This window comes from Nelusetta ayraudi, unplaced genomic scaffold (genome assembly GCF_046127955.1).
Source record: "Nelusetta ayraudi isolate G7.1 ecotype Tasmania unplaced genomic scaffold, CSIRO-AGI_Nayr_v1 ptg000045l, whole genome shotgun sequence".
NCBI classification, from domain to species: Eukaryota; Metazoa; Chordata; class Actinopteri; order Tetraodontiformes; family Monacanthidae; genus Nelusetta; species Nelusetta ayraudi.
The window spans coordinates 2,966,962-2,981,305 of record NW_027466095.1 but is presented as its reverse complement, the minus strand read 5'-3'; positions in this window follow the sequence as shown (position 1 = coordinate 2,981,305).

The following is a 14,344-nucleotide window of genomic DNA, read 5'->3' as shown; positions in this document are numbered from 1 at the left end:
ACCGGCATCTCTAGGATCAAACAGACGTATTTTGATCAAGTCTTCCTCTGTGTGTGTGTGTGTGTGTGTGTGTGTGTGTTTAATCTCTCTCGCACTCTGATATAATGTACTGACAAATATAACAGACAAATATGATATATGATCGAATTTGTCATTCGGTTTTTATTTTGAAATTAGTTTATTTTGAAAATTCTCCGGATTTTCTCGTTTTTATTGAGCGACTTCCTGTACTGTAGACGAGGATCGCTCGCGGCTCGCGCACGAAATAGAGCAGACGCCGAAACAACAAATGCATGCCGCGAGCCCGCGCGCCTGTTCGCGTCTACTGTGAACCACCACATTGATTAACGTGGGCGCCGAATGGAAGCGCTCGGCGGCGCTTCACTTCCACGTCCAGTGAACTGACGTTAAATGCATGGCGCGATCCGCGAGGGGAGCCGCGCGCCTGTTCGCGTCTGGTGTGAACTACTACATTGATTAACGTGGGCGGCGAATGGAAGCGCTTCGCGGCGCTTCGCGGCGCTTCGCGGCGTTTCGTGGCGCTTCTGCGTCCAGTGTGAACCGGGCGTTACTCGCTCGGAAAAATGTGTCGCCTGAGCCTCCGCCCCCTCCGTGCCCATTGGCGGAGGGACGGCTCATTGAAAAAAAAAAAAAAAATAAAAAAAATAATCGGTGTTCCTTCGGCGCGCCTGGGAAACTCTGAAATTATGAATAACTTCAGCTCGTTTTTGTCCCATTTGCCTGCATCAGCCCGTCATGATATTGTTAAATTAATTGAGAGCCACCCACTATTGTTTTCTGACCACCCCCGCCGTACGTCAGTTTTGCACCATGACATAGAAGTAGAGGGACATGCCACAACTAAGCAGCACGCACACAGAGTCATTATTGGGAAGTTAAGAAAGAAGCTTTGGCTCTCCTTCTGACAGTGCCCATCTTGATGTTAATTTGGGGTCAGGTTTTTACAGACTATAATGCCCTCGTAGATGCGGTGGTCTCTGCCCCTGCAAGATTTCAATCTCCAGATTTGCCACAGGAAGGGGGGATGATAATGTGTTGGCAGGTGCATTATGATGTGGGCTAGCTGCGGAATTCTTATTTCGGGGGAACTGAAGTTTTTCTTGTTTAGTTTTGTTTGTAGGTATGTTAATAGGGTTTAGTTCTGAAGGGAGGAGGTGATATGACCCACAGGTGGGTCTAGATGCCTCTATGTTTGTGTCTGTGTGTGTGTGTGTGTGTGAGAGTGGATGACGCCTTGCAGGTGCGGTCATGGATGTCGGCTGCTGATTGGACGCACCACGGCTGAGAAGGAGGAGCAGTCGAGCCAGCCTGACGGTCATCCCTCCTCCGACCTCTCAATCACAATCAGGTTTTTTAGTGGCTGTGAGATTGAAAGTGAGTGAACATCATTAAATAAAGAGATCCTGCAGGGTCCCAATTTGACAAGTACACTGCTAGGTTTGCTGCTTCGTTTTCGCCAAGGCCCTGTAGCATTCATGACTGACTTTGAGGGAACGTTTCATCAAGTAAGAGTTTCCAACCGGGATGTAAACTTCTTACGCTTCCTCTGGTGGCCAGATGGGGACATTACAAAGGACCTACAAGAGCACAGGATGCTGGTCCACATCTTTGGGGCAGTGTCATCCCCAAGCTGTGCTTCATTCGACGACAATCAGCATGACTTCCCAGCCGAGGTTATAAACACTGTTGGTCAAAATTTCTACGTGGATGATTGTCTAAAGGCCGTCAGCACGGTGGAACAAGCAATACATCTGTACCAGCAGCTAACAGACCTGTGCGGTAGAGGTGGATTTAAGCTCAATAAGTGGGTGAGCAATCATCGCTCGGTGCTGGCCGCCATTCCTGAAGAGCAGAGAGCTAAAGAGGTAAAAACACTTAACCTTGACAGAGACCAGCTCCCTATGGAGAGGGCCCTTGGAGCTCAGTGGGATGTACAGCAAGATACATTCACATTCAGCATCAGAACCAAGCTGGGATGGGATGAGGAAATCCCTCAGGTCATGGTACATCCCATATATAGTTTTTCAAGCGCCAAACTACAACAAAGGAACTCATCTATAACAAAACTACAACCTTGTAAGGGCAAAACCTACTTGTTTTAATTCAGATTAATAAACTAAAGCTTATTCGATTATCATTATGTTGTTTTTTTTAAACGCTCATACAAAACAAAAAATGTGGAGGGAGAGTAGTCTGAATCGGGTTGTGGAGCATTGCTCCACCTCATCCACCGCACTCATTAGCGTCACATCCACTTGTAGTGCATAATTTCCGCCAACAAGCTTCTCCTGTTACGACTGCACACGTTGACCCATATTTTCTGTTCACTCGCTCACCCGTATCAGGTGATACCCTGCAAGGGTAACCATTGGCTCTTGTCTTAGACCTTCCCCGAGGTGGTTGGTGGGGTGACCCACCCAGCACGTGACCTCTACGATGAGCTCCCACCCACTGAAGTGCCATAGGAAGACACGGATTAAATAGCTTGTCCACCAGAAGGCTGTATTTTGGTGTACATAATATAAAACTTCGGCCCAGTTCTGCTTGTATTGCAATGGTTGCTGTTCCTGAAGTTTCATTTTTCGTCCCTTTTTATTTTTTACATTCATGTTTGTGATGAAATAGTATTGTGAATCGCTAGCTCGCATTGCATGCTGGGAAACAGCGTCACTCAAGGAAGTTTTGGCTTCGCTGACACGGTCCTGAAGGGAAGTGGGTTTTAGTGCACTGGAACGGGATGAATGTGTTCAATCAAGCAGTACAAACCTGATTAATTGTCTTAATACTTCACTTCGAATGGCCATATTGTTTAGGACTAGAATTAGATGACAATTTCTTCACAATATTTGCAACTATTCAATTTGACCAGCAGGTGTCAGTAGAAGACGAAATTTCATGTTGACTATTTCCTAATGGAAGTGCTCTCTTTACGTTGGATTTTTCTCATAATTATTTGAAGTGTAGGCCTGTATCTGCACACAATTTGGAATTCGTCCCAGCGCCCTGAGCTGTAAATTTGGACGGTGTAAAATGAAAATGGCCATCTGCAGCAGAATGAAAGTGAGATTGCATTGTCCAGGTAGGAGGACAGCAGTCAGTCATGTTTCACCTCCAGTCAACACGCAGTGGTTCACATGAAGGTCCAAGAGGCCTACAGACCTACACTGAGTCTGGACGTGGCAGTGCAGTTGGATCATTGTGTTTGTTGTGTTGTTTGGTCATTGTGATCCAATGTAATGTGAGAGAAGGACGAGTGCAGTTATATTGGAGTGAGTTATTTAGAGTGTAATAGAAGTTATAATGCAGAGTCTGTTTTTATGAAATGTTCTATCACCTGGCATCCATCCATCCATCCATCCATCCATCCATCTTCTACTGCCGTATCCGGAGTCAGGTCTCGGGGGCAGCAGCCTCAGCAGAGACCCCCAGACTTCCCTGGACCCAGTCACCTCCTCCAGCTCCTCCAGTGGGACCCCAAGGCTTCCCAGTCCAGCTCAGAGACCTGGTCAGCACCACTCTGACTCCCCGAGTCCCTGCTGCTCAGGTGAAGCTTCAAAGATCTGGCTGCACCTGATTGGACGGTCGTGGAGGATCTCCTTGGTCTTCTTGGTCTTCTTGGTCTCCAGCTGTTTGACCTCATGCTCTCTGTTGACCTCCTCACTCAGTCCCTCAGTGATGTAGAGCTCAGTGTAGATGCTGTTGAGGAGAGTTTGACTTCCTGCTTCTTCACCTTCAGTCACACGTTCACATCTCCTCTCCAGACTGATCTTCTGCTGCTGTAGAAGCTCCTGCAGACCACCAACCTCTGGAGCTGAGAGAAGGTTGGAGAAGAAAACATCAGTGTGACAGTGTGAGCATCATTTTCTGTCCACGACTTGAAGCTGAAAGCATCCAAACTCCATTTTTCAGCTGATGTGGTGAAGCTGCTGTTGTCTGACTGTTTGCTCTAAATGTCCTCCAGTGGATCTTCTCACTGGAGGTCCTGACCACGGTTATAATAGTTAACGAAAACGAACAAAATAACGAAAACTTAAATTGAAAAAAACAATTGTCACGTTCCCAGGGGTTAGGATTTTGGTACCTGCCTCGTTGGGGTTTTGAAGCGAGCAGAGCTGAGACCATAAGGGTGACGTAGCAACGTTCAGGACACTGATTGGCCAAAGGCAGTCTTTCACGAAAGTCCAAAACCGCCATTTTTAAATGCCTCGCGTGTGGATCTTTACATTAACACGTATTAAAAACTGAAAAGCTTATGAAACTGTACCATGGGTGAACAAAGAACTACAGAAGTTTCTGTTCTCTGTGGCCGAAGAAAAAGCACAATGCAGACAGTTGTGCAGAAAGTTTAGTGTTAGCTAAAATATCGGGCACACAGACGTACTTATTATGTATACATTTCTTTCCATTGTAACAGGTCACTACAAGATCTGCAATCCATTACCTAGAATTGGTTTTCCTTAAACTGATGTACAGGATTACTAATCTGACTTTGATGGGCAAATTTGACAACAGAATACAATTATGAAGCACTAAAACACAGGACCACAAAACAATTAAATGCATGATGAAATAATGATATGCTTTGTTAAATGAAATAAAATGGCATTTTCAACTAAGTAATAAAATAGTCGGTGGTGCAGTGGTTAGCGCTGCCGCCTCACAGCAAGAAGGTCGTGGGTTCGATTCCGGGGCCTGGACCTGGGACCTTTCTGTGTGGAGTTTGCATGTTCTCCCTGTGTCTGCGTGGGTTCTCTGCGGGTTCTCCGGCTTCCTCCCACACTCCAAAAACATGCATGTGAGGTCAATTGAACGTTCTAAATTGTCCGTAGGTGTGCATGTGAGTGTGAATGGTTGTTTGTCTCTATGTGGCCCTGCGATGAACTGCCGACTTGTCCAGGGTGTCACCCTGCCTTCGCCCTAAGACAGCTGGGATAGGCTCCAGCAGACCCCCGTGACCCTGAATAGGAATAAGCGGGTATAGGAGATGAATGAATGAAATCTTTATTCAATGAATGACACATTTTATTTCACTCGTGGTTTATGTAATTATTATTTTTTGCTCCATAGCTTTCATGATTCAGCATTACATGTTAAGCATGATGAATTGCATGAAAAGAGAGAGCACTCGCTGATAAATTAACATGGTGTGCTGTTTAATTCCACGAGGACGACAAAATATTTGCAAATTTGTGTTAGCTACACACATCGACAGGTGCAAGAGAAAGGGAGGAACTTTCAAGATCGTTGAGTTTTTATTTATTTTTTTTTTAGTTCTGATGAAATAAATAGACCAATCATTTCATTACTTTGTCTGCTTTCCAAAGAGGTTATTAATTAAAAAATATGTGTGGCAGTGCTGTTATGGTCCATAGAGAGTTGCTTCAAAGAATTATCATTTATTATTCAGTGGCACATTGCTCACTTGTTTAATACACAAATAATAGTATATTATTATAATAATACTATTTTATTAATATAATAATAATGATGATAATAATAATAATAATAATAATAATAATTATTATTATTATTATTATTATTATTATTATTATTATTATTATTATTATTATAAAATTTCCAAACAACAATCGTCAGTTTTTCCGTAAAAAATACATTAATTTCCATGTTGAATTTTGTACGGTCCGTGAGCGCGCATGTCTGTCAGTGATGGTCTCCACACTGACACAACTGCGCATGCTCTATTATCCCATCAATGCGGAAGTCAAAAAGTTTTTGGGAGCCATGCGCTGGGTGAGCAACTTCATTGAAAGGAATGGGACGCCATCTGGGGGCTTGCCGCACTGTAACGCAGGTTGTGACGTTGCGGGCCGGCGACGCCGACAGGTATGATGTGAATGATTGACAGCTACCATTCGTTCCTGTTAGCGAGAGGATTAAAAACAAACAGACACCATAATGGCATCAAAAAGGAGTTATCCCAGCGGTGCGGAGAAACGGAAGGAAAAGAAAACTGATCAAGAAAAACTTGCAAAAGGGAAAGGTAAGTTATTTGTTTGTGATGTGGGCTGGAGAGGTGGAGGTGAAACGCTGTTGTCCCCCCCAAGTTTGTTTATTTGTCCTGCTAGCCAGCTAGCTAGCTAGCTAGCGTCGGATAAATGTTAGCTGGCTGGCTAATATTTGTTCGTCATGAATCAGCGTTTTTGTTTGTTTTATGAAAGTTGACCATATCCTGCCATGTTGGCCTATCCTGCCATGGGAATGAGTGATTGACTCCACACCCGTTTATTCACATTCTAACAGGGAGGGCGGGCGAGAGGGTATGTTGTAGTTGTTGTTGTAGTCAGTCCCCTGTTATTTTTCAGTTCACATATTTGACTCTTAATGTTATTTTAGCCTTAACTTAGGATGAATTTACTAAGCTTAGTTTGTATTTTGTAGGCCCTTAATTAGAAATGTGCTACTGTTTTATAATTCAAAGAAATATTTTATGGAAATACTTTATTTGGCATGGTGTTGACTATTTTAGACTGTTGTGGCAGTGGGTCATTTATCTTAGTTTTATTACTTTAACTAGTACAGTGTGTAAAGTAATGCCAAAAACTCTTAAAAATGACAGTTTTGTAATGGGGTAAAAGCTTTAAAGGGACACTGCAACCATAATGTTTAATTTAAAAACAAATGAATTTTTAATTTTCCTATATTACTGCAACATCACTGTAATAATAAAATAGGAAAATGCGCTTCTGATCTGTTTTGCTTGATGATCTAATGAGCTTTGTCTCTGCAGGAGCAATTCTAAAATATGTTGGCGCTCCAGACATTGAGCCAGAGGGATCTCCCGAACATCCTGACCAGGAAGCTCCAGGACCAACACGTTCCTCAGAACCTCCTTCTGTCCAGGTGAATAATGTGTGTTATTCTTAGTAGCTAAGCTGATAAGTGTGGGATGAAACTAAGGCAATTAAGCATTATTTTGATTGTTGGTTTGCTTTTTAGTGTTGCACTTGTTGGTTTGTTGGATTTTCTTATTTAAAGTAAGCATTTTTTTTGTATTTATTAACATATAGAGGATTCTTTTCCTAGTATTGTAGTGTTTGTTTGTTTTTAAATCAGTTTAACTTGCCTGAGTTGCTCAACTGAAGATGTTTAATTTTACCTGTAGCCTGTTTTGCTCACGAGGTGTAATAGATTGTGGAATCTTAGTAGACCTTAGTAGATGCACGCTGCTGAGAGTGGCAGCGATCAGCTCCAATGACCATGGTGCTTGTAAATAAGGCAAATGCGCCATCTAGTGGGATGCAGCATGTTTATTCGTGTTGGAGCAATGACAAGTACTACTAACAAAACAAAAGATGCACAGGGTAAAAAAAATAATCATAAACTCAAGCCCAACAAAGATAACAGATGGGCATACCTGTAACATTACATAGTAATGATTACTAGTACTACCAAAATATATACATTTTACTTTTCAACTCCAACTTGAACTATTCATCCCCTTTTTTCAGCAGCCATTAAGACAAAAGGATGACACTTATGCATTGCATCAAACTGTGATGCACAAAATCAATTAAATTAAATCAAAACAATAAATAAAGTGTGCATTAAACAGGGGGCAGTGCAATACAGTCCAGGACTAAACTGATCTTGTGCAGTTAGGCAGTATAGCCTATAACAGCTGTTCAGTATCCATAGTAATCCACAGTCAGTGCCATAATCATCCAATCAGTGTCATATTCATCCATAGTCAGTATAATATATATGATATCGCGCAGACCCTCGTCCTCCACCACATTAATTGGCCTGCAAGCCGTAGCCACACCCATTTAGCCCCCGCTGTTGAAAGTTGGCGTGTGGTGGACGCGGCCAGTGGTCTCCGTGCCACACCATCCAACGTGGTTTGCTTTACCTCAGAAGGGGGCGGAGGGCTCTCCGCGTCAGCTGTATGCTTCGCAGACAAGTGAAACGTAAGACTGCTCGTACTCCGGTGGAAACTAAATACAGCTTTACAGTAAATGCATATCACTTTTGTCCTGTCAAGACTGCCATCTGGTAGGGTTTTGAAGTGGAACTTTCCATTTACAATCGACGCCTTATCCATGTTAGTCCTTCCTAGTGCTCATCTACGCTCAGTGTCTTTTTCTTTTTTTTGTTGTGTTTACAAGCCGGCTGCAAGTGTGTGACTGTGTACTGTGAGTCAATTAATTTCCCGTTTCCACAATCTACGGAGCGGCCAAAGGTTCAAAAAGCACTTTAATTAATTAATTGAATTAATTAACTATGTGGCAGGTGGGTTTGCCCCCACCTTCGCGTCATCAATCACACCTGCGCCGGAGTGCAATCTTTGCGTCCCTCAGTGCGTTTACATGGTACTAGAGAAATTTGAATTATTGCCTTAGTCCGATTCTGATCGGAGTTTGAGAACTCCGATTGGAATCGGAGAACTCCGATTGAGACACCCAGATAATGCAATTGGAATTCTAATTTCTCGGCCATGTATACGCCTTAGTCGGACTATTAACTGGACAACGTAAGTGCGCACGCGCCACCGCACAACTACGTCGTCTAACAAAACAGATGGCGCGAAACAACCAGCAAACGCGAATAAGAATGTTGACATTTGGAGAGAGGATGAGACCGGGGCGATGCTTTCTCTTCTAAAAGAGATGGACATATTAAAATAACACACAACAGAGACCTTTTTTAAAAGGGTAGCGCAGCAAATGCAGGGCTCCGGCTTTGCGCAGCCCTGAACAAATACGTATTCCTTCGTATTTATATTTCTACCTTTTCGTTCACATTTTTTGTAAGTTAGAAGAATTTCAACTTTGTAAATAAAAGCACAGCAAAGAGATGTTTTTCTGATTTGTTTTTATTTCGATAATTTCGCTGTTATTCTGCTGGAAACGGCGTGCAGTGGCACAAGCTTCCTCTACGGTCGGCACTTTAATGAGCGTGTGTATAACTGAAGACACCGTTCCTTTGCAAAACCTGTACACAAACTCTCCCACCAGTCTGCGCAGAACCCGCATCCAACAAGAACGAGAGTTTGGGGTCCGTAGCGACGGCACAAAGCGTAGCATCGAAGACATTGTGTTGTTGTAGCCCTCCAACAGCAAACAACGTTCTTGTCTCATGGTTATCTTTTAAGATAACCATGAGCACAAGAAATAGGGTACAGCTTATCTGCAAAGTAAGTAACACGTACATTATGAACTATCATTCTATATCATAATGATGTAATATGTCAACCGAAAGCAGCTGACCAGCTGAAAAGGCTCACTCCACCCCCTACTGTTGGGAGGAGGACACGTTCCCGTCAGTAATTCAAATTTCTCAGCTGCATGTATAGGGGGACAAGGTGAGAACTCCGATTGGACGAGAAAACCGAATTATTGCTTAGTTTGATTAAGCTCTGCATGTAAACGCACTGATTACACCCGCGCCAGAGTTCAGAGTGAAAGCAGCTCTTTTAAAAACAAGCGCAGGCTGGAGTCAGCACTCTGTCCTCTGGCGTGTCCACACTGAGAACTTTGCAGTTCTTCTTAGCATTTCGGCTAGCAATCCCAGAGCGGGCTGGGCCATAAGCGCAGCTGGAGGAGGAACCCTGGCGGGTGCCCGTTCATCAGGAGGTGGTGCTGTGTGTGCGTGATCGTTGTGCATTCACCACTTGGCTGTTAAAGCCGAAGTCTTTTTGGTATGGTACTTATTTCCTTGACACTCAGGCAGCTAAACCTGGTCTATTTTAAATTGTTGTCAAATAAAGCTGTTTCATTGGAAGTCCGTCTCGTCCTCTTAAATTTCAAAGCGTAACGAACCTGTGTAGCCCGAGGAATTTTATTATAGTTTATTTCCTGGGGTGCAACTCCCCAGGTGGCATTGTCAGGCAACCCCCCCCACCCCCCCCAATTTTCCTTTATACCCACCATCTGAATTGTCTCCACCTCCGCCAGACCCTCCCCCTCGCCACATCTAGTCTTTTTTTGATAGATGATGATCTATGCGTATTGATGCGTCGTGCTGATGCGTAGCCCCTCCAGGATCCCTCCTTGCACTGCCACTCCGTCGTAGTGTGGGGCACCGAGTGCCGCAGGCCCCTCCGCACCCGTCGCCACCGCCGTCTTCTACGCCAGGCCGCGTCTCGCCAATTCCTCCTTTACCTCCTCTGCGCTGTTGTAGGTTCGAGTTTCCGTATCCCAGTGGGTCCTCATCTTGGTGAATGGCGTGTGGAACCAGATGCCCTTCTCCTTCAGGATTCTTTTAGCAGTGTTGTACTCCTTTCTCTTTTGGACCATCTCTGTCGCGTAATCATGATGGAATGAGGGTACTTTATTCCCCAGTTCTATTTTCTTTGTCCATAGCTCTCTCAGGACCCTCTCTTTGGTAGTAAATTCCAGAAAGTTAACAATGATGGGTCTCGGTTGGGCACCGTCCGCTGGTTTCTGTGCAAATGAGCGGTGTGCTCTCTGAATTTGGAAATTAAAATCTGCTGGCAGGTGCAGTTCGCTTTTCAGCAGGTCTTCCACAAACTTGGCCACAGATTCTCCCTCCTCTCCTTCAGTGACTCCATAGATACGTAGGTTGTTTCTCCTCGGCCTGGACTCCAGGTCAGTTAACTTGTCCTGAAGAGCTTTTTGTTCTCTCAGTGATATGACCAGAGTGTCATTAGCTTCCTGTGCCCAACGTTGTAGCTTTTCAATCCGCGACTCAGCCTCGTTGATCTTGCTGGTTTGGAGCTCCTGTTCGGTGATGACTTTCGCAAGTTGTTGATTTATTTCGTCTTTGAAGTCGTCCAAGTCTTTTTCCACGTCGTTCCTCAGTGTTTCTCCAAACGTGCAAAGGACTTCTTTTGATTCCATTTTTAAATCCCGTATCTCCTTGCTAATAATTTCTATGTCCGAGCCCTTTTTCGCGTCGTTAGTCACGAGGAGTTCGTTTCGCCATCTCCCTCTGTTTCAGAGCAAGCTGGTAGTTCCGCCATATTGTCTGTTACCGTGTTTCTGTTTTGGTTGAATCGAGTTTTCCTTCCCATTCCAACGTTCCCCTGATCACTTTGTAGTAAATATGATATCTGACAATAGTTATTCAAGTTTTCGGGGAGTTTTTACCCTGGATGGTCGAGAGCCCTGGTGTCGCGCAGTCTACCGCTTTATGGCCAAACCAGAAGTCCCTTCCCTCTAGCCTTTTCAAGGGGGAGGTGGCTAGACTCGGCTCTTGTGGGACGAGAAGCAGAAGGCCTGTCCGATCGGGGGGGAAGATGAGATGACATTTTTGTGGGTCAACACAAACTCATCTGCGAGGACAGCAGCCTTGGACAATGACGACACTTTCTGTTCATTCAAGAACATTACCACCTTCTCTGGCAAAGAGTCTTTAAAATCTTCTAAAAGAACGAGCTCACGGAGTGACTCAAAGTCATTTTTGACATCATTAGCTGCACACCATTTATCAAAGAGGTTGCTTTTCTCCCATGCAAACTCGACAAAGGTTTGACCACTGGATTTTCTATGGTTCCTAAATTTTTGCCGGTAGGGCTCAGGAACAAGCTCATAAGCAGGAAAAATTGCTTCCTTTACAACATCATATTGTAGGCTGTCTTCTAAGAAAAGAGCAGACACCAACTCCTGTGCTTTTCCCACCCGCTTGCATTGGAGAAGGACAGGCCACATGTCTCTTGGCCAGTTGAGTGGCGAAGCTATTCGCTCCAAGGCACTGAAGTATGAATCAACTTCTGCCTCACGAAATGCTGGCACCAGAAAAATGTTTTTACTGGGGCTGGGCAACGATTAAAAATTTTAATCGCAATTAATCGCATGATTTACCTGATCAATCACGATTAATCACGTCGTATACGCAAAAGCCAATAATGAATTTAAAAGAAGTCTTTCATACACTTTAATTTAAATGTTCTGCCATATAAACGAAAGCACCATAACATTTATCGTGCAAACACTTAACATCAGCACTTTACACAGAAACATTTTTAATGTAAATCTAAAGTTAAAAAAAATGCAAATACAAAATTAAAGCTTATTGCCAATGCCAGGGCATTACTGTTATCCTGTTCCTTATGAAAAATAAAAAAAAATCTACCTCCAAAATCCTGAGCCACAATAATAACAGGCAATTTCTGAGGTAACAGCAGAAACATTTTTCTTTTATCAGGGAGCAGCATAACCAGTCTGCGTTCCCTTGCAAATGTCCCAGTTAGAAAGGGTGAGGCACAAAAACGTTCACTTTTGGGTTTTTCTTCACAGGGGACTAGAATGTAAAGTCCACATTTATACTGGAGTTCCTTTGGAGAATCTCACTCAACTCAGTGCAGTTTGTCAGTTCCTGGAACTTGACGGCCAGTTATTTTAAATGTACTGCCATATGAATTAAAGTGCCATAACATTTACTGTGCAAACACACTTTTAACATCAGCATTTTTGAACAATTAGCAGCTAAGAAAAAAAAATAGTGTAAATTTAAACTCAACTTAAACAATGTTATCAAAGCAATACAAAATTAAAGCTGTAAGCAGCGTTTGCGGGACTGAGCCCACCTGGCCACTGCCTGCCGTGACGTCCGCCACCTGGCCACGAGCCCCCGACACCCGCCGACGCTTCCCAACGCCTGGCGATTCCGCCCGAAACCCGCCGATGCCCCATTACTGACGCCGACGCCTGCTGATGACACATCAAGCACTGACTTGACATTACTGACTTGACATTTAGAAACATTTGATTTCTAAATGTGATTGATTACTGTATCATTTTGTAGATAATAAGCCTTAAAGTTGGCTTTTTGTTTTGTTTTGCGACAGCTCCAATATTCCATTTTTACTGTACAATAACATCAAATTGCTCCATAAGCTCTGGCAATGGTTGGTACAGTTGACCTCAGGACAACCTTGAATATATCTTCTCTTAATATTCTTGAATATTCTCACTTAATGTACCAGCTCCTTCCTGTAGACATGATATGTACAGTTAGTTATTCTTTGTTTGACGCAAGTGTTATATTAATTTCCTACTATCTGTACCGGTACTTCTTGTTAATTTGAAATAAACACTAACAGCATAATGTCAAAACAAAAACCGAACAAGTCAAACAGGAGCAGATCATAAAACAAGGCGGCTTTGTACTAAAATATGGATAAAATATAAACAGGGAGTTGTCTAATGTCGTCAAGGAAGCCAACATTACGTTACCTGTTGATCAGCATGTTGACTCAGAAAATCCTCAGGCTCCTGCTGCGACATTTCATGTGGGGCGACGGTTGTGACTTCACTGCTGGTCCTGTGAGACACTCAAATCGGTCCCTCACGTTTGTGTTGCGTGGCATGGGTTAGGACATTGAGAGGCATTATAGTGTGGTTGTGTGCACCAAATCGGACTCGGCTTCTAGCTCGATAGCCGTGCATAATTTATGCAAACGCAATGCTCTGTTTATGTGAACTCACGGAGTCCGACTCCTTGCACGTGCTCATCTCGACTCGATGGATTTATGAGCTTGATGACAAGTGTGTATTTTGTATTGGATTGATGTACTGCAATTCTAGTCATGTGAACAAGCAATTAGCATTCCTAGTTATATGTGGCATGACGAAATACTGTACTACCAAGTTTGTATTGCAGTATCTTCAGTTTATGGGGTAGAGGGTGCTCAAATTGGATTGATTGAAGATGTAGTTTAGGTACAATTTGCTTGTTTTTATCAAAATTTAAGTTGATTGCAGTTCAAGGTGGCACAATCCTATCAGATATTGTCATTTTGTCACGAAGAACACTGGTATTTGATGATTATTACCATAAGTACCACCATGTTGCAGGCATTGTGGTTACAAGTTTCACTCCAATTTTGATTGTTGTCTGTATGACTAGCAATCCGTTGAGCTGTCTAGGGTTATCATTCAGATAAGGTGTCACAACTTTTAATTGCATGGGAACTTTGGGATCCATGGCAGATGGACATAGTAAAAAAACGGATCTTGAGTCGGAAGGCTAGCTTGTCCTAATTGTGACCTTAATATGATGATATTAAGATTGAGGAGAATTTAAATGGACATCCAAACCGGGGCCGATAATGGATGAGCTGGATGATGTCACAGTATCAATTTTAAATGGTATGTCATGTGTAGGTATGAAAAAATTTCCATGACTGTGATTTGTCCGCTAAGTAATTAAAATAACTGTATGCTGACACTGATTTCAAAAAGAAGTATTTTACAAATTTGAGACAAAATGTCTAAACTGAATTGCATTTACAATTATTTCTGATAACAGAAATTGGCACAAAACAAACTTGGTTTGACTTGTCAAGTTGAATTAAATTCATCAGTTAAAAAATGTAGGTTTTGTTAATGATTGGACTGTC